The sequence below is a fragment of the Tachysurus fulvidraco genome, chromosome 1, assembly GCF_022655615.1.
Source record: "Tachysurus fulvidraco isolate hzauxx_2018 chromosome 1, HZAU_PFXX_2.0, whole genome shotgun sequence".
Classification (NCBI taxonomy): Eukaryota; Metazoa; Chordata; class Actinopteri; order Siluriformes; family Bagridae; genus Tachysurus; species Tachysurus fulvidraco.
Window position 1 is genome coordinate 48288834 of NC_062518.1, and position 226 is coordinate 48289059.

Here is a 226-nt window from a genome sequence, read left to right on the forward strand (position 1 = left end):
TTAACCAACATTTCTATATAAGGACTTGGTAAGTGATTAAATCCTCTGCTGAATTTAACTATCTGGTTAAAATGGAGGTGTTGTTTTCAGACATAATTTAAGTGTAATTGAGAACAAACGCAGATTATCTTTCATTAATATTTTAGACATTTTTTAACAGGTAAGAATCTGACACTTTGGTGTATATAACATGTCGTTTACCTCAGATAAGAAAACAAAACAGTTG